Source organism: Phascolarctos cinereus, unplaced genomic scaffold, assembly GCF_003287225.1.
Source record: "Phascolarctos cinereus isolate Bilbo 61053 unplaced genomic scaffold, phaCin_HiC Scaffold_4;HRSCAF=312, whole genome shotgun sequence".
Classification (NCBI taxonomy): Eukaryota; Metazoa; Chordata; class Mammalia; order Diprotodontia; family Phascolarctidae; genus Phascolarctos; species Phascolarctos cinereus.
Genome location: NW_027555847.1, coordinates 162259972 through 162279620, shown reverse-complemented (window position 1 = coordinate 162279620; position 19649 = coordinate 162259972). Strand labels below are relative to the sequence as shown.

Here is a 19649-nt window from a genome sequence, read left to right as displayed (position 1 = left end):
GGGAGGAACACTGTAACCTGACAATCAGAGCTTCCTGCGTGCCTAAAAGCATTGGCCATGGAAACCAGGGGTATTTTTTTTCACAGGTTGCTGTTAGAAGAATCCTGGTGGTAAATGATCAAAGAAGGTAGGTGCCCTCTTTGCTACAGAAAAAAAAATGCTTGGTCAGGGAGAATGTGCAATCATTGGCTCTAATGAGGCTTGTACCTTCACATGTATACCCTTTTCAACTCACTTTTATGTTTTGTCTTCCCCCATTAGAATATAGGCTCCTTGAAGGCATGGACTGCCTCTTTCTGCTTATATTTAGAGTCTCATTGCTTAGCCCAGTGCCTGATATATAGTAGGTGCTTAATCAATGCTTTTTTGAATTGACTTGTATGTGCTCTCCCATTGCCCAGATAATCAATTCAATTCAATTCTACAAATATTTATTAAACATTTACTAGGTGCAAGACACTGTGCTAAACACTAGGGATCAAAGGATCATAGAAGTAGGAGGGACCTTAGAGGGTATCTATCTAGCCCAACCACTTTATTTTACAGGTGGGGAAATTGAAATTCAGAGAGATAAAGTGGATTTTTATGATAACAAGGGTATTGAGTAACAGAGGGCAGGATTTAAACTCAGTCCCTTTGACTCCAAATCCAATGATCTTTCTACCAACAATGCTGCCCAATGGAAAGACAAAAAGGAAAGAATCCTTGTCATTAAGAAGTTCTCATTCTACTACTGAAGTTGAAGGTTTTGGTGAAGAAGGATATCATGTGTACATGGATATACATAAAGGAAATGCTAAGAAACTCAGGAGTAGGTAAAGAGTATTAGAAGCAGAAGAACTAGCATAGAAGACACATTCACTGAGCTCTTTAAGAGAGCTAGGGATTCCAAGAGCCCTTGGTGAGGAAGCAAGGCATTCCAGGCATGGAGGACCAAGATAGTCTATGCAAAAATATGGGGGCAGGAGATGAACCACCATGGAACGGAACAATAAGCCAATTTCACTAAAGCATAAAGCATATTAGGAAGAATAATATGCAATCAATCACTTAATCATCAAGCACTTATTTAGCACCTACTAAGTGCCAGACACTAAGTGCCAACTAGGTGCTGGGAAAGAAATCAGACTGGAAAAGGATGGCAAAGCCAGATTGTAACTACCAAGAGTTGATCATTGCCAAGGAAATCAGCGCCCACTAAAAACCATTATTCAACATTACTAAGAGACTATTTGCAGGGCATAGCTACACAAGATATTCTAAAATCCTTAGTGCAGTTTTAATCTATTAAAGCTATTTAAGCTTAAATACCTTCAGTCTCTATTACTATTGTCACACTCCTCTTCCAGTAACCTGTGTAAATACATACTTCTTGAAATCAATATGTCCTGGTGTATTTAAGCTTAAATGCCTGTAATAGCTTAAAACTTCACTAAGACTTTTGGAATGTCCTGTATATTTATGCAAAAACCTGTCCCCATCACTGTGGCATTCTTAAATATCCTCAAGCCAAAGCTTTGATAGAAAGTCCAGCAATAAAAATTCACCACCTTAAAGGGTAGCTCTTTTCTCCCACTGGGGAATCAGCTTTCTCATGAGGTGACTGCACAAGATTCAATTTCATTGGGTGTTCAAAGGAAAGTAGCTCATATAGAACTCAGGGAAAGGAAATATACCCCTGTTGAGGCAAAGGGTCAGAGGGAAAAGTGAGAAAAGAGGGCGAGACTTATCTGGAAATCATGGAGTTGGTATTTCAGTATATAAGGTCGGGTTTTTTTGTTTTCATTTTTCTGCATAAAAAAGTACTCAAGACGTCTAGTAAATCTGAACCAGTTGGAGTCTGAGAAAGAGAGCTGGTGAGAAGGCTTGTGCCTCAGGATCCCAGAACAGTGATCAGCTTTGCTGTAATTGGGGTCAGGTGGAGAGTGCCAGAGCAGATCACTGGGATAAGCTGCTAGAAATGTCAAGAAAATGTCCATTGCATAGAAGTTGACAACTCACCCTCCAGAACTTTTGATATCTACTTATTTTCATCAGTATTCTACATTAATAACAGGATGGCTCATTAATCTCTGCTCTTAGGGACTGTAATCTTGCATAAAGTAAATAGTTAATAAATGTAGACAGGTAAGGTAAGACAGGTAATTACCCTCGCATACCCCAAGCAAAGGCCGATGCATAACCTCAACTGTTTGTTCCTGAAAGGGTAGGGGAGTGAAGAAAATAACAGGAAATGCAGCCTTTATTGTCACCTTCTTCAGAAGTCTTTTGCTGATGGCTTCAGCCATTATTCTCCTTCCTGACCCTCCATTACAGGCAAATTGGCCATGCTGTTCCTTGTGCAACACTCTATCTTCCATTTCCAGGCATTTGCACAGACTATTCCCCATGACTGAGAAATATACTCTCCTCACCTCCTCCCCTTGGAATCCTCCAGTTTCCTTCAGCTCAAGCTCCACCTTCTACATGAGCCCTTGCCTTATCTACCCAGGTATCAATGCCTCCCCGCAAACATCACCTCATGTTCATCTTGTATATGCCTATTTATCAATGTGTTGTCTCCCCAGTAAAATGTAAGCTCCATGAGGGCAGGGACTTTTTCATTTTTGCTCTCGTGCAGGTAGGTCTTGACCAGTACAAATATGAATCTCATGCAGAGGTCACATTATTTGAATTTACTCCACATATTTCCACTGGACTGGAACCAATTACACATAATCATAACTTCAAATAGTGCAAATTTGAATGCATGCAACCATTTCATAGAATTCCTTATACCCACTAATCAGGACCTAATTGCATTCCAACAACCTACCATAGTGCCTAGCACTGTAGCACTGTGTGTACTGTAGGTGATCAACAAACATATACCGCAGGTGATTACTAAATAAGCCTGTACTGTAGGTGATTAATAAACACTTGTAGCTTGATTAAATTGTGCCCACTCCCTATTCAAATTCTGGAGTGTATTTACATGAGTGCATACTTATCTATGTACTGTTTTTCATTTTGTCTTTGTATTACCAGTGTCCGATTAGATTGGACCCTGTCTCTAAGAGTGTAGCTTTCTGGGGATATGTTAGCCTGTTTTGAGGTCTAACTCCCCAATGTCCTACACTCTACTTCTGTGCCCAATACCTTGAATACTCACCAGCATATTCTCAGAACAGTCTCTGATCCTACAAGGTAAATAGTGATAAGAGCATTGTAAATTACCCTGCATGCTCTTAAGTGGGTATGCTTCATTTTAAGCATTGAATGAAGTCCTGAGAAAACTCTTTAGTGCTGGAGGTGTTCATTGTTCAAAGCTTAAGTCTGTTTTATACATGCCAGATAATCAATACCCCTTCAGTGCTTACTCCAAATTAAATAACTGCCCATTTATTGCCCATTACTGGAAGGCGTACAAGGAACTTACCCACATCTCTTAAAAGCTTGAGGTCAGGAAGAGAAGCCTTTTCTTCCACTGGCCTTGCTAGTTCTCTGGCTTTATAGAATAGAACAGGATGAATATCATCCTGCTTTTGGAAATCAAATTTCCTTTTTATTCTGACACAAATCAGAGAGGAGAACATTGAGCCTGTGTAACTTATATCAAAGGGCCAGACCTCCTGGGAGGCAATAATACATTTGATTGAGGAACTGAGTGAAGCATATTTAGTTGCTTCCTTTTTCTAACCTTCGCTTCTGTAATGGGTGGGGAAGTACTGCTTCAGCACTGGTAGAAAGATTAGAAAGAGTGGCAACTTGCTCCCATGTTCTCAAAAGGTCCTGGGATTTATCAGTGGTTCTAAGTTATTGGGAATTTTAAGGAGGAGGCACTGTAGCATAGGAGACAGAATGATAGCCCTAGAGTCAGGAAGACCTGGATTCAAGTCTCACCTGAGACATATACTGGCAGCGTGACCCTAAGCAAATCATTTCATCTCTATGAATCTCACTTTCCTAATCTGTAAAAACAGGAACATTAATACCTTACAAGATTGTTATAAGGCTCAAATGAATTAATATCAGCTGGACTTTACTGGCATAGGAAACTTCTAGAGGAGGAATCTCTCTCTGTCATTTGAGATCGCTACTCTCTCTGCACCTTACAGTCAGAAAGCACTGAGATTAAGTGACTTGGATAGGTCAGTACACATCAGAGGGGTAACTTGAACCCAGGTCCTCCTGGCTCCAAATCCAGCTCTCTTTTCACTACACAGTAATGTGTCAGACATGGTAGGTAAACGTATTGGGATAGAAATAGGGACTGGATCTGGGAATACATGGTTATAGAAAACTCCCCCTACTAATTCAGGGCAGCACCTTCTCTGCAACTTACTGTCTTAGAGACTTGCCTGGAGTACTGAGAGCAACTTGCCCAGTGTCAAGGAGGAAAGGGAGGAGGGAGGAAGGAAAAGAGGAAAGAAAGAAGGAAGGAAGGAAAAGAAGGAAGGAAGGAAGGAAGGAAGGAAGGAAGGAAGGAAGGAAGGAAGGAAGGAAGGAAGGAAGGAAGGAAGGAAGGAAGGAAGGAAGACATGGATAGAGGGAGTGAAGGAGGGAGTAGACAGAGGGAGAAAGGGATGGAGCAACAGAATGAGGGAGAGAAAGAGGGAGGAAAAAAGAAAGGAAGGAAGAAGGAAGAAAAGAAGAAAGAAAAGAAGGGAGGGAGGAAGAGAGGAAGGAGAGAGAAAAGAAGGGAGGAAGGGAAGGAAGGGAGGGAGGTGGGATGGAGGCAGAAAGAAAGGAAGGAAGGGAGAGAGAGAGGAAGGAAGGGAGAGAGGAAGGAAGGGAGACAGGGAGGCAGAGAGGCAGGGAGGTAGGGAGGAAGGAAAAAAGGAAAGAAGGAAGGAAGGAAGGAAGGAAGGAAGGAAGGAAGGAAGGAAGGAAGGAAGGAAGGAAGGAAGGAAGGAAGGAAGGAAGGAAAGAAAGAAAGAAAGAAGGAAGGAAAATCTTGGTTTGAGTGCCAGCTCTAAATCACACTAATTGTGTGACTCTTGGAAAGTTGCTTAACGTGTCTGAATTTTCTTCATCTAACAATATTTGAAGGATCTATAGAAAAGGGTGGTTACAAAGAACATATGAAATAACATATGGAAAACATTTCCCTAAAAACATTTAGTAATAATAACAATGGTTCAATTTACAGAATCTAAAACCAACAGCTTGACATCAGTTTTATTCTCTGATTCCTCATCATAGAACTCTAAATTAACCCAAGTAATAAGACAAAGATCAAAGGCAATCTATAATAAAACAGAAGTAATCCAGTTGACTATACTGCCCCTACTTAGCATGTTGTGGATGGATTTAAATTTTAAAAAGCATCAGTGCAACTGCTATAACCACTTATAAAATTAATAAAAAATCATTTTCCAGCTTGGAAGTAACTACCCTTGCCCCAGTTTGTCTATATGAGAGAGCCAACTTCCAAGATATTTATAGCAGTTGTAGTATAGTGGAAGAAGAAGTCTGTTTGAGGCCCACCTCAGCCTCTTACTAGTTACACGACCTCGTGTAAGTCATTTCATCTCTGTGGGCTTCAGTTTAGTCATCTGAGAATTACTGTGGGAATAAGAATATTTCCAATAGAATGCAAAATATTTTAGTTTTGCCTTTGTATTCTCAAGCCCTAGCTCAATACCTGTTTGTTGATTGAATGACTTTCCCTACCCTGCCCCAAAGAGGTCCATAGACCTAAATGTGAAAAGATTACATTCTTATTTCAATATAATGTTTCCTTTACAATCCTATTTAATTTTGTTAATTGAAAAACATTATTCTGAAGAAGGGTCCATAGATTTCACCAGAGTGCAAAAGGGATACAAGACACCAAAAAAAAAAAAAAGGTAGTAATTCCTAATCTACTCCAGCCTCTTCACTTTACAAATGAGGAATCTGAAGCACTGAGGGGGAAATTACTTTTCCAAATTCATACAGGTAGTAACTAGAAGCACTACTTAAGCCAGGTCCTCTGACTAGAATCATAGAGCTCTCTGCACTGCACTATATGTCTCCCCAACCTTGCCATTGCCTGAATGTCTTTGATCAAATGAATTAGTTATAGGCAAAGCTATGGCTTTACCATGAGTATAATTTGAGCTTACCATTCAAGTCCTAATCATAAACACGGAGAGAGGCAGGGTGAGATTCGGTGTTCCGTGTAGGACACCATCTGCTCTGCCTCACACCAAAACTGTAGCCAAGTGTGCTGGGCTTCTCTGGGATTATAAATAACTTGTCCTTGGCTGTCCATTATCTCTTTGTATTAGAAACTCATCATGTAACCTTTCACTGGAGGTCTTCCAGCAATTAGGTGGATGGCCAATTGTTAAGGATGTCACAGACAGGATGCCTTCTTTGGTGAGGTTTGGACTGGATGTCATCAGAGATCTACTCCAGTTCTGAGATTGTAGGAGTCTATGATGCATTTCAAGTCACAGAGCTCACTGCTGGAGAGAAACAAAAAATGAAGCTCATACACCAGGGGATAATGTTTCTAGGGAGAGAATGCTCTTCCCTGTCAATCATCCCAGTCCACTGCCCACACAGTATGGCTGTGTAGTGAGGAGTGTCCTGTAAGAAGGATCATAGGATCAGAGATCTAGAACTGCTAGAAGGGGCCTCAGAGGCCATCTCCTTCTACAGATAAAGAAACTGAGGCCCAGGGAGATAAAATGACTTGTCCAAAGTCACACAGGTGGTAAGTAAGGTATCAGAGGTGGCATTTTAACCCAGGTCCCCTGCCTTCAGAGTCAGGGCTTTTCCCACTATCCCCCACAGTAGGGAAAGGGTCAATTCTTTATTGGGGGTGGTTTACACATGTTCTTGGCTGAACTGAAAGACACGAATGAGCTGAAGGACACAGAAGGGAATAAGCAGTTACATAGTACTTACAATGTCCCAGGCACTGTGCTATATGCGATTTACAAATATTATCTCATTTGATCTTCACAACAGCCTTCAAGGTTTATAGTTGAGGTAACTGAGGCAAACTCACCCAGGATCACACAACTAGTAAGTGTCTGGGGACAGGTTTTAACTCAGGTCTTCCTTAAGGCCCAGTGCTCTATCCACTGTGTCACCAGCTGCCTTTATAAAGATCAGAGTTAAACAAATGGGAAGGCCAGGTGAGGGAGAAGCCCATGATTATGAATGTAACAACATTAGTACAGGCTGTTGGGAGATAGTGCAGAACAAGGAAGAAATTTCAAGTGCAACCGCAGTTGATTGCTGGTCTCAAGAATTGTCTGTGGCTTCCTCTCTATCATGTTTTGTGGTTCCAGGCTCTTGACAGCATAGCCAAGTGAGAAAGTCAGGGTTAGATGACAGATGAAATATGCAAGTGAGTCGGTATGCTATATCACATGTATGATTCTATTCCAAGGCACAAGAGAACTGTTTATTCAAAATTACCAATGTCTCCTCTCTCCTCCAATTTATCAGTAGGAGTTGACTGTAGAATATTTTGTTGGAAGGCCTGATTCTTTATAATAAGCAGTCCATCTCCCATTCCTATAACTTTACCTAGGCTATGTGCCATACTTGGAATGCTCTTTTCTTTTTTTTTTAATAATATTTTATTTTCCCCCAATTACAGGTAAAAATTTTTAACATTTATTTTTTTTAAATTTTGAGCTCCAAATTCTATCCCTTCCTCTCTCCCCTCCTCTGACATGATAAGCAATCTGATAGATGTTATACATGTGCAATCATGTAAAATAGTTCCATATTAGTCATTTTGTGCAAGAAGACTTGAAAGACAGAGAGAGAGAGAAAGAGGAAGGAAAGAAGGAAGGAAGGAAAGAAGGAAGGAAGGAAGGAAGGAAGGAAGGAAGGAAGGAAGGAAGGAAGGAAGGAAGGAAGGAAGGAAGGAAGGAAGGAAGGAAGGAAGGAGAAAATAGTATGCTTTAGTCTGTATTCAGACCAAATCAGTTCTTTCTCTGGATGCAGATCACATTTTTCATCATAAGTCCTTTGGGATTGTCTTGTAACATTGTATTGCTGAAATTAAGTCATTCACAATTCTTCATTGTACAATATTGCTATTACTGTATACAATGTTCTCCTGGTTCTGCTCACTTCACTTTCGCATCAATTCATGTAAGTCTTTCCCAGTTTTTCTGAAATCATCCTGCTTGTCATTTCTTATAGCACAATAATGAAACACTCTACTTCTTTACTTTCAACTCTGAGAATCCCTAGCCCATCTCCAAGACTCTGCTGAGGCATCACCTCTTACACAAGATCTTCCTTATATTCCCAGCTATTAGCACTGTCCTTCAAAAAAATGTACTTTGTAATAATTGTGTACAAATGTTTTATTTACAATATTACTTTCCTCAGACACTGCCACCACCCTGATGAAGGCCTTCTTCACTCAACTATCAAATTACTATTTCTAAAATTTAGGTCTGACCATGTCACATTCCTACCCAATAAGGTCCAATGGCTCCCTATCACCACCAAATATAAAATCCAATGTTAAGCATTTAAAGTCCTTCAAAACCTGGCCCCTTCCTACTTTTCTAGTCTTCTTATACTTTATGCACACATCCCCATCCTATTGTATTCATGCTCACTCATACAGTGACATTGGCCTCATTGCTATTCCTTAAACAAATATTCCTTCTCCAGACTCCGGGCATGCTCACTGACTTCCCCCGTGCATGGAATGCTCTCCTTCCTCATCTCTACTTCCTGGCATCCTTCAAATCCTAACTAAAACCCTACCTTTTACAGGAAGCCTTTCCTGATCACCTTTATTTCTGCCACATCCCCTCTGTGGATTATTTCCAATTTATCCCATATATGGCTTTTTTGTACAGAGTTATTTAAATGTTGACTGTCAGCTTCCTGAAAAGAGAGACTATCTTTTGCCTTTCTTTGTATTACCAGTGCTTAACATAACAGGTGCTTTAAAAATTTTATTGGCTATTTAGCTGTATGTATGTTGTATTCCTTCGGTAGATTGTAAACACCCTAAAGGTGAGGATTTTTCATTTTTTTTCTGCTTTTGCATCTGTTCAATAAATGCTTGAGGAATTGTTGCCTAATACCCTCTGAGTGTCTTTTAAAGTTAAAAAAAAACTTTCCTAAGCCAAAGATAACTACTCAGACTCCCCTGAGGATCAAAGGTTGAACATTACTCTATTCATAAATTTATAATATTTCTGAAAAAGAAATTGCATTCCTACTGTTAAAAAGTATCTTTGTGATGGTTTCCAAAAACCTAGGAAGTCTTATATGAACGGACACAAAATGAAGAAAACAGAACCAGAAAAACATTGTAAACACAGTTACAGTAATATTGTTCAGTCATTTTTAGTCATGTCTAACTCTTCATGACCTCATTTTGGGTTTTCTTGGCAAAGATACTGGAGTGATTTGCCATTTCCTTTTCCAACTCATTCTGCACATGAGGAAACTGAGGCAAACAGGGTTAAGTGATTTCCCCAGGGTCACATAGCTAGTAAGTGTTTGAGCCTGGATTTAAGCTCAGGAAGAGGAGTCTTCCTGACTCCAGGCCCAGTACTCTATCCATTGTGCTACTTAGCTGCCCAGCAATACTGTAATGATGATCAACTGTGAAAGATTTAGCTACTCTGATCAAGACAATAATCCAAAATAATTCCAAAGGACTCATGATAAAAAATGCTATCCACCTCTAGGAAGAAAGAACTGAAGAACACTGAGTACAGATTGAAGCATACTTTTCCACTTCATTTTTCTTGGGGTTTTTGTGTGTTTTCTTTTGCAAAATAGTTAATATGGAAATATGTTTTGCATTGCTTCACATGAATAATTGATATCATATTACTTGACTTCTCAAGGGGTGGTGGAGACATAGGAGGGAAAAAGAGAATTTGAAACTCAAAATTTTTAAAAATGAATGTTAAATTGTTTAATTTGATTAGGAAATATTTAATGAAATAAACAAAATATGTAAATATTGTAAAGTATCCTTGGGAATCCAGACCTGAACATCTCAATCCACCTGGCTAATGCTATGATTTGTCAACCTCAATGGAAAGGAATATGGTATAGTGGAGAAAGTGTTGTATTTGGAGTAAAAAAACAAAGCAAAACAAAAAAAAATCCTGGTTCAAAATCCAGATTTATAAACCCCAATAAAGTTCATGTCATTTGCCATAAGCAGAACCTAGAGGATAAATATCCTGACTATTTTAGGGTAACATACACATAAGTGACTTGTCATCCACTTTCTTCTTGACTGAAACTGTGGGAATAGGAGGAAGGAGTGGGCTAAGATGCACCCTCACGGTTACAATCACACAGTCAGCTATGACTAGTCACAGAAGGTGGTGTCATGATTCACTTTACGCCCAACATACTCAATTCTGACCCTGGAGGAGAACATGGAACTTATAATAACAAGGTCATTCTTCCGTTTGGTGAAATTGGCAACAGCAAAAGAGATGGGAGTAATGCAGAAAGACAGGGAGAGTTGACAGATGTCGGCAGGTGATGGAAATAAGAAAATGAAACGGAATCAGATCAGCAAGCCAACATATGCCATTTCCAGGGCAGTAGCCAGGAAAGGTTCTGTACATAGAGGGAGAAAGGAGAAGGAAAAGAAAGAACCACAATATCAGCCCCAGGGACCACCACTGACTGTGTTGCTTCTCTCCTCACTGGAGATCCTAGAAAATGAGAAAGAGAGAGAGAGAAAGAGAGAGAGAGAGAGAGAGAGAGAGAGAGAGAGAGAGAGAGAGAGAGAGAGAGAGAGAGAGAGAGAGAGAGAGAGAGAGAGAGATATCACTGGGAAGTGACAACAATGGAGGTGGGGAGGGGAGAAAGCATCAATAAAATATTTTTCTTTTCTTTTTTTAAAGAAAATAAGGTAGAGAGACATTACCAGAGAAAACAGAAAAATTAACTGAATTTTTGATAGGATGTGCTGACAAAGTCCAAAGACCAGGGTTCAAAATGTAGCATATTGGCTTATAGACCTAGAGCTCAAAGGGGCCTCACAAGCCTTCTAGTCTACCCCCCAATTTTACAAATAAAGAAACAGGCCCAGGGAGGTTAACTGAGTTGCTCATAGTCACAAAGGTATTAAGAGTCAGAGGTGGCACATATGTAGGCTATGTCAGATTATGTGACATCTTGGGGAAAGGGGAAGGGAAGAGAGGGAGAAAAAAAATGGAATTCCAAATCTTATAAAAGTGAATGTTGAAAACTATCTTTACATGTAATTAGAAAAAATAAAATACTATTAAGGGGAAAACAAGAGTCAGAGGTGGGCATCCTCTGGTTCCATATCTAGTTCTTTGGCCACCGCTATTTGCTACCTGTGTGATCTTGGACAAGTTATTTCACTTCTGTGCACTTCAATTTTCTCATCTTAAAAATGAGAGGGATGAACAAAATGATGTCTAAGGTTCCTTCTAGCTTAAATCTATAATATTAAGATGTAATGGGAAAGAGTGTTCTACTGGCTAAGGGATCCCTGGTGCATATAAACACACCTGACTTAAGTGGGCAAAATGAAAAGTGACTTTTTATATTATGGACAGAATCTAGTTTTGATCAATGCAATTGCATCAGTTCATTCTCTGGAATGAGACTTTTCTCTCTAAACTTAGCCCAAACTGATTCTATTCTGTAGACCCTGTATATAACAAATGCTGTTTAATAAAAATATCCTATGTAACAAATGAATCCAGTTAGCATTTGGTCTATTTACTGAAGATGGCATCTTTTAGGGGAAGTGTCTCTATATAATACTTATATCCCATTATTTGCATAATACTAGTTATTCTTAATAGAAACTGACATCATTTTAAAAATCAGCTAGAGAAGGGAGGCAAGGGTTCCTGCTCTGACCAAAACCCACTTTTTGTACCCAAACTTTAGTGAGAGAAGTTTGAGCATGCATGGCAGGTTTAGGACAGGCCCCTGGTGAATAGTAAATCCAGCTTCTGTCTGGCCCCATCATGCCAATGGCTCAGTCTTCACTTTGGCTAGAGCTCAGAAATGTGCTGCTGCCAGACAGATTTATTCTTTTTAAAAGGTCAGATAATTATTGCAGCTGAAATTATACATCTAGCAGGTGTAAATAGTCCTTGGCATGTGCTTTTTCACACTAGGAAAGGGGTATCCAGGGAAGTATATTCTTTCCAAAGACTTTGTTCCTAGGCCAAGAATTTAAATTGTCTAGCTACCTGGTGATATCAGGATATACGAAAACTGCAGGGTCAGAATTGCTCAGTCTAAAGTTTTGCCTTTACCACCTTTCTATTCCTCAGGTCAAAGTAGAGGCCAGTCTCTAGCAACCTGGGCTTCTGGGAAAAAAACAGCCTTTCTCCCTCACCTCCTTCCACCTATGCAGGCTTTTGGTGTGCATACCTCAGTGGGGGAAGGATTGGAAGAAAGAAAGGGAAGATAATGAAAAGAAAATAGGAATGGGGCATACCACCACAGAAACAACTTGAAAAATTAAAGTTTTTGAAAGCCTTGTGACCTTGGGCAAGTCACTCTACAGGCCTCAGTATTCTTGACAATAAAAATGAGCACATTGTACAAGTGAGCTCGGAAGTCCTTTCCATCTCCGCATGTGAAAAACGAAGGAAAATTTTGCAAGGGGAGACATTTGATGTGACCCCAATAGAGATTCCACAAAAACTCCATTTTTATAAGATGCCCTGAGCTAGAGCTGAAAAAGATTTTTTTGAGGCAATCAGAGTTAAGTGACTTGCCCAGGGTCACACAACTAGTAAGTGTCGGAGGCCAGATTTGAACTCAGGGTCCTCTTGACTCCAGGGTTGGTGCTCGATCCACTGTGCTGCCTACCTGCCCCCAACAGGGATTTTAGAGAGCATCTAGACAAAAGGTTTTTAATTTTTTTTTTGTAACATGGACCCTTTGGCAGAGTCTGAAGAAGTCCATGAGCCCCATCATGGAATAATGTCTTTAAATAATCAAAGGAAATGCTAAATTTCAGGTAGGGGATAGTGAAAATTAAGTTGTATTTTTCCCCTTCAAGCTCACAGACCTCCTATGATATATCCTTAGGTTGGGAACCAGTGATCTAGGGCAACAGACTTGGATTCAGGTAGACCTTAGCTCAAATCCCTCATCAGACAGTTACTAGATATGTGACCATAGGTAAGTCCCTTAACCACTCTGGGCCTCCATCTCTTTCCCTGAAAAATGGGATAGCAACAGTACCTACCCCATAGGATCATCATGAGAATCAAATAATAAAATAATAAATCTCAAATACTTTGCAAACTTTAAGGTGTCATACAAATATTAGCTATTATGAGCAGTAATTTAAGCCAGAAAATTTATACAACTTGCCTGAGATAACACAATTATTAAGAATCAGAGCTGAAATATGAACCTAGTCCTCTCACTTATATACTATTCTTGCTATTGCACCATGTAGTGGCAGAAATGAGGCTTCCTTATTTGAAGAAAATGATATCACTTCAATGGCACCAAGAAGGCATTTCTAGTCAAGGCATTTCACAGGCCCTGAGCCCCCATGTTCCTCTAAAAAAGTAAGATGAGGGGGTAGCTAGATGGCGCGGTGTGATAAAGCTCCTGCCTTGGAGTCAGAAGGACCTGAGTTCAAATCCAGACTCAGACACTTGACACTCACTAGCTATGTGACCTTGGGCACTTAACCCTGATTGCCTCATCAAAAAAAACAAAACAAAACCAAAAAAGAAGTTATCAAGGAAAACTGCCTTGATATTTTGGAGCAGCTAGGTGACACAGTGCATAGAGCACTGACCCTGAAGTCAGGAGGACCTGAGTTCAAATCCAACCTCAGACCAAACACTTAACACTTACCAGCTGTGTGACCCTGGGCAAGTCACAACCCTAATTGCCAAAAAAGAAAAAAAAAGCAAAGAAATGCATCCTTTTTTTTTTAAAACATTTTAATGAATCTGATCAGCACCATGAAGAAAAAGTCTGGTTCTCAGTTTATGGTGGAATCTGTCAGCAACAAAGAGAAAGTGAGGAAGTGATAGGATAACTCAGACAGCCAACTGCTCAGATGGCATCCCTACAAACTTTCTGGCACTTGGAAGGTGGGAGGAGAGGTGTCAAAAAGGAAGCAAGAGAACGGATCAGAAATCAATGTAGGCCTTCTTGGCGAAGCCAAGCAGGGAGGGTGCTGAAGGGTGCTGAAACCAAAGGGGAAGAGCTACTCACCTCCAGTGGTAAAGGTACAAGTGGCTCCCCCAAATTCCAGTCCCTCCTTTCCTCCCCTTAACCCCACTTCCAGGATGAAGATTTCTGAGTAAAGTTGGCATTCCCACCACCCTACTCCCCATATGCTTGAAAAAGGAGTGTTTTTATTGTCCTGTCTCTGGCTCTCAACCATGTGCCGTCATTCTGCCAATGCCTTGGCTGAATGGGCAACATCTCTCCTTGTGCAAATCGCTTAGAGGGTACAGCGCAGCTGGTGACAGTGCCAGGCCACTTGGCTGATGGCCCCATAAGACATCGGGATCCTGAATGAGTCCATGGCTCTGCAGGAGGGCTGGGACCAGCTGCCATCGGAGCAACCCACCTCTGCCATCTGCTGCCAAGCTCACAAAACCAGCAGCAGAGGCAGTAATGGGCCAGGGTTCCTGCTGCCTCCACTGCTCTGACCGACTCAAAGAACTTTAGACAATCCTTTGGTCTGAATCAGCACAGTACCCTTTGGGGGCCTTCCAGAGAGCAGCAACGCCCAAACTCACAGCTCACCTAGGAAGGTAGACTAGAGATATGCAACAGGGGACAGGCCCAGGCGAATGTGAGTCCCCGAACCTGAAATTTCCCTCTGTCTGTTGATCAACGTTCCATTATTCCTCCAAAATCCTGCTTTTTGAACATCTCTGGGAAGCTTTCCCTGACTAACTCACACTGACACTGGTAGCCTGTCATATTATTTGTTTGTTTAGGTGAGGCAATTGGGGTTAAGTGACTTGCCTAGGGTCACACAGCTAGTAAGCCTCAAGTATCTTTCAACTCAGGTGCTCCTGACTCTGGGGCTGGTACTCTATCTACTGTGCCACCTAGCTGCCCCTGGCGTGTCATATTGAACCTCAATCCTTGGACTCCAGAGCCAATCTGCTTTTGATAGCACTGCCCTGTCCTTTACATCTGTGATGTATCCCTTCCCCTGTTTCCCTGCTGTCACTATACTACTTCAGACACTTCACATAGAGACCCCTCAATATCTCCTCCCCGGACTACTGCTAAGAGATGTTTCCTCTTTCATTCTTCTCCATTTCTAATCAATCCATCCTCCAGGCTGCCATGAGAGTAGCCTTTCTTACTCATAGGAATCTTATTCTTCTGCAAGAGGCTCCCTATTCAAGGAGTTACTTGGCGTAATAGATAGAGTACTGGCTAGACGTGGCACTAGAAAGACATGGGATCTAGTCCTGCCTCAGGTACTTACTAAGTATGTCACTCTGAGCATGTTGCTTAACCTCTCTGTCTCAGTTTTCCTTATCTGTAATATGGGTATAATAATAGTAGCCTTTTCACAGTGCTGTGAGGATCAAATGAGATAATATGTATAAATCACTTTGCAAACCTGAAAGTTCTAAATAAATCTTAGCTGTTATTATTACTACCTAACACATGAAATTTAAATTCCATACCATTGTTGTTGTTATTGTTGTTGTTCAGTCATTTCAGTTATGTATGACTCTTCAAGACCTCATTTGGTCTTGATATTGGAGTAGTTTGCCATTTCCTTCTCCAGTGGATTAAGGCAAACAGAGGTTAAGTGACTTGCCCAGGGTCACACAGCTACTAGTAAGTGTCTGAGACTGGATTTGAACTCAGGTCTTCTTAACTCCAGGCCCAGCACTACATCCACTGAGCCATGCAGTTGCCTCTGTGTCAGGGAGACCTGAGTTCAAGTCTTTCCTCTAGTAAATATGTGCTGTGTCACTCTGGGCAACTTCTCAGGGCTCTAGGCAACTCTGTAAGGCTCACAGTTAGAGAGAAGGTGCTGCCCTGCTTTGGTGGTGAATTGTCTTACCTGGAGCAGCCTATGATGAAATAAGAAGTACAGTTTGGGACTATGAACAGCCTAAGACTGTATCTTATCTAAACTTTTTGTCTTTCCAGCACTTGGCATAGTCTACAGCACACAGTAGGTGTTTTCAACAATGCAACTTTGTTGCATTGTAATATTTTCACATTTTAAACTGCTTTGTGTATTTCTTTTTGAAAAAATTACATTCATCTTTTCCACTGGTGATATCATAGGGATTATGAATTCTACCTCCTTCATATCACTCCCTTCTCCATCTTACCCCCCACTGCCACACAGGGTCACAGGAGGTTTAGCCAATGATATAAATGGACTTGTTAACAGACTCTGGGTAATTCTGTGGTTTTCAAGCTTTGCAGATAAACAGGATGACTGTCACAGAGTTTGGTCCCTACACAGGAAGGAAGAAGAATCAATGTCAGTGGCATTGGACAATAGTCTCTGCACTAATTAAAGGAGGCTGGAAACTAGAGAAGGAACCCTAGGTCAAAGGGTGTGCTTCCTGGCAAAAAGGAAAAAGAAGGAGAAAATTTCCTTCTCATCCACTAGGTCTGCTCTAAGTAATTGTGTACTCTGCCATTGCCCACCCTAATCTGAATCCTTAGGAAGAAGACCATTAGTCCCTGGCGCCTGCCAACAGCCCTGACCCTCACACCTCCCCCCATCTGCTGAGAACCCCCAGCTCCATCCTCCCAAAGCTTCAGGGCCTGGCTAGGGAGAGAGAACTAATTTAAATACAACCCAGACAACCCAGAAATCATCTATGGGGAGAAGGATATTTTGGGTCTCCTCCAAGATGACCCTCAAAACACCCCCTGAGGTTCAGTTTGCATTAACAGCTGGCTGTGCTGAGCTTGCCTCAGAAATGGATCTGCTCCATCAGCTGACTCTCCTCCTGTCCCAGAGTTACTCTAACAGCCTGTCTGGTGGAAGAAAGAGAGGACCAAATATTTAACAGCCCATATGATTTTCTTCTCCTACATTCCCTCAGGCTCCACTAGATACATTTGCAAAAGTGGCTTTCATTTTCTCTACTCCAAACCCCTAGCACAGAGAGAAGACTCAAAGTCCCTAACTCCCTCCCTCCCTTCATGTCTTTTGCCTCAGACAAAAGCATCTGCTTTCTAAGATCAAATAGACCACACCATCCCGTTGGGACAGTGCTGGTCACAGGATACTCAGGGGTCAAGTATGATGCACCTTCTCCAAGTAATCAGTTTTTACTTCCATAAGACCCATCAGAAGATCCTAAGGAGTAGGCAGCCCTGCCACAAGCCAGCATTAGCAGAGGAAGGGATAGGGCACAACACACATCCCAAAGACCACTCAAAGGACAATCTATGCAGACCTGCAGCTCTTTGAGAAGAGCTATAGATTCCCATCCTCCTTCAAAGCCTCCTTTGCTATTTAAACCATCTCAGATGCACACTTGAAGACCTCCTCTTCAATCCCATTACTGAAGAATTTACATGTATAATAAAGAGCTGCTGTCTTGACACTAATCTTTGAAAAATTTTACATTTGTATTAATTTTACTTCCCGAGTTTTTAATTGAAGAGAGTATATTCCATCACAGGGGAAATAAAATCTGAGTTCATCTATCCAAGGGCCATGTGGCTTCATTAGAAATTACATTAGCTCCTCATTAAGCAACAATAATAATGTAGAGTTGGAATCAATAAAAAATACATTGCCCTAAGGTGTAGATTAGCTTGGTTCAATTATACTCTTATATGGCCAATCACCAGCAGCTTCAGTGCTAATAAAAAGGCAGTGGAATGCATGAGAACCTAATGCTTTTTCATTCTCACTCAAAGAACACATAGCCCCTGATTACAATGGCATAAAAGCAAATCCCATCCTGGAAGCCACACTTGTCTGTATCAGGGTCATTTGTGACGAGAAAAACTGGCTCACATTTCTGAGAGGCAGGAAGATGTGAGAGATGTCAGGGAGGCACTATGACACCATAGATTCATAGATCAAGAACTAAAAGGGACCTCAGAGACCATCTAATCCAACCCTCTTATTTCACAGATAAAGAAACTGAGACCCAAGAAGGTTGTGCTTTACCCAAGGTCACAAGTTAGTAAGTGGTGGAGCTAGGACCTGAACACAGGTCCTTTGACTCTAGAACCCATGTCCTTTCTACTGTCTCACTCTGTCTCTGAGAGCCAAATAGCCCCTATGGGGTCAAGCTAGGATTGTAGCTGACATTCTAGCCAATCAGATAAAAGATGAGTATCTTAGAAACCCAGCTTTGACCTCTGATCCACCTTCTCACCCCTACCCTCATATATAGACTAGAGAATGTCATTCCCAAAGGGCCCTGCAATACCATATGGGAGAAAGAAGACTTCCAACTTAGAGGAAAATTTGTACATGAACTCCAAGAAGTTCTTCTGAACAGGGTTCTGCCTTAAGCTGGGGTGTTACATAAAATTCTTTGGGTATTACCTATAATACAAGTACCAGGCTCAGGCTGTGGCTTATTCTAAGTAGTATCTTAGTTCAGGATTGGGGATAGAAGTCAGTGGGGAGAATAATTATAGATATGGGCACAGAAATATACCCTTGGTTAACAGAGATGGATAGAGGTAAAGACCTAAATATAATTCTTACCTTACCTAGTGAAAGATCCTTCCCAACATATTATCAGAGTCTCCTTTTAAGGGATTCTGGACAATCTCCAAGGGTTAATAATATATACAATAGGGATGGTGGCAACTATTGGATTCCTGATTGTGATACCCACCTTACCTAGATTCCCATGCCCAAACTCCATGGCTGTATAGTGCTGTCATACATGTCATCTCTACTTAATGCAGGGGAAAATGGCAGGAGGCAAGAGAAAATGAACAACTTACCTGCGTCTCTGCTAGTCTGTAGGGCAGGGCTAGTTGAGCCTGGACAAAAATAAAAAAGAAACAAATAAAATGGTTAGTTTTCCAATTAAAATAATGTCTTCAAGCTTTGTTGCCTTTCTTAGAAATAATAACTACATTACTCATCTAACAATCTGCCTGGGGAGTTTCCATGAAATCTGAAGGAGGGTCTAGTTAACTTATTATTCACCAAAACTAGTGGCAGTGGGAAGAGATTTTTCTGTCAGTCTTCCTCATTTGTAAAATGAGCATCTAGACTCAAAAAATCATTGATTTAGGGACCTTATAAGATATTGAGTCCAAACCCCTTCATTTTACAGATGAGAGAACTGAACCAAGGGAGGTTATGTAACTTTCCCAAAGTTACACAGCTAATAAGCATATGATGTTGTCATGCTGACTCTTAAGTCCAATAGCCTGCCCAATATTCTCTGTTGCCTCTAGCTTTTGGTAAGCTTTAGCTTTGGTAAGGACAATTGTCCTCCATTGGAACCTCAATGGCGAGAGATCACTTCTCTTCAATGACTCAATGGCCTCTTCTTGCTCTAAATCTATGATCTCATGAATCAACCTCCCCACACACTCACAGAGTAGCTACAATGTTCATGGGCAATGATACAATTGGCAAATGTCTTGTGGCAGTATCCCAGATGATTGAGGGATGCGTGATGAAGCTGAATCAGAGGACCTCCAAGGTCTCATCTAGCTCTAAACCTATGACTCTGTGACATTAGGTCATCTTGGAG

General features: G+C 41.0%; 1 non-coding gene across 1 annotated transcript in view; it reads right to left on the bottom strand.

The window, feature by feature from the left end:
* LOC110203190 (uncharacterized) overlaps window positions 1–18926 on the bottom strand; it is a 531275-nt gene extending 512349 nt beyond the window's left edge. Inside the window, exon 1 of the transcript XR_013485657.1 lies at window positions 18886–18926. This is a non-coding gene — a transcript (uncharacterized LOC110203190). The remainder of the gene's footprint in view (window positions 1–18885) is intronic.
* Window positions 18927–19649: the final 723 nt, after the last annotated feature.